Genomic DNA, 1,429 nt, shown 5'->3' on the forward strand with positions numbered 1-1,429 from the left:
AATAAATGAACAGAATATTTCAAAGGATATCTTGAGATGACAAAGTCAAAGATTATACTGAAATGTACAAAGACCTGGAATTAGAAAACCAGAATAGAAGAGCATGCTCAGCATTTCTGACAGTGAAAGAACTGAAGAAAAAAATGAAAACCTTGGGTTGCGATATTGAACGATTATACGGACAAAATATTGAATAATGCTGGAAACATCAAAAGAAGAGGGGATGAATACACAAGAGAATTACTGTACCAAAAAGTACTGGTCAGTGCTCAACCATTTCAAGAGGTAGCATATGATTGGGAAGTAATAACATTGTAGGAAGAAGTCAAAGCCACACTGAAAGCCCTGGTGAAAAACAAATCTCCAGGAATTTATGGAATACAAATTGAAATATTTTAAGAAACTGAAGCAGTACTAGAGGCACTCATTCATCTATGCCAAAAAATTTGGAAGACAGCTACATTGTCAAGCAGTTAAAAGAGATCCCTATTTGTTCCCATTAAAAAAAAGAGGTGACCCAATGTAATGTGGAATAGTATCATTAATATCACATGAAAGTAAAATTCTGCTTAAGATAATTCAAAAATAGTTTCAGCAGTACATAAATAGGGGAGTGCTAGACAATCAAGCCTGATTTTAAAAAGAATGTGGAATAAGGGATATCATTGCTGATAAAAGATGGATTTTGGCTGAAAGTAGAGAACATCAGAGATATGTTTACTTGTATTTATTAAATATAAAGGCTTTTGACTGTGTGGATCATAACAACCTATGGATAATATTGGATAGAATAGATGTTCCAAGAATACTTCATTTTCACATGAGCAAACTGACCAAGAGGTAGTCATTCAAACAGAACAAGGGGGTACTGAATGGCTTAAAATTCAGAAAAGATGTATGTCAGGAATAAATAATAATAATAAATAGGTATGCTGAGCAAATAATCCAAGAAGCTGGATTATACGAAAAAAACATGCTATTAGGTTTGGGGGAAGTCCACAGCTGTGCTCTCTAAAAGCGAAGAGGACTGGAAATACTGCTGAAGATCAAATCTTTTGTATGGATTGCACCTCAGCATTCAGAAAACAAAAAACATCACAACTTGATCAGTAAATAACACCATGAGCAACAGAGAAATGATTGAAATTGTCAAATACTTCATTCTGCTTCAATACACAGTCAAAACTCATGGAAGCTGCAGTGAAGAAATCAAAGAACATACTGTATTAAGAAAATCTGTTGCAAATAACCTCTTTAAAGTGTTTAAGAACAAAGATATCACTTTGAGGACTCAGGTGCACCTGATCCAAACTATATAGTATTTTCAATTGCATCATGTACATGAGAAAGTTGGAAATAAAGAAATTAATAAGGGAGACCATAGAAGAATCAATGCATTTGAATTGCGGTGTTGAAGAAGACTATTAAA

The sequence above is a fragment of the Chrysochloris asiatica genome, unplaced genomic scaffold, assembly GCF_000296735.1.
Source record: "Chrysochloris asiatica unplaced genomic scaffold, ChrAsi1.0 scaffold00020, whole genome shotgun sequence".
NCBI classification, from domain to species: domain Eukaryota; kingdom Metazoa; phylum Chordata; class Mammalia; order Afrosoricida; family Chrysochloridae; genus Chrysochloris; species Chrysochloris asiatica.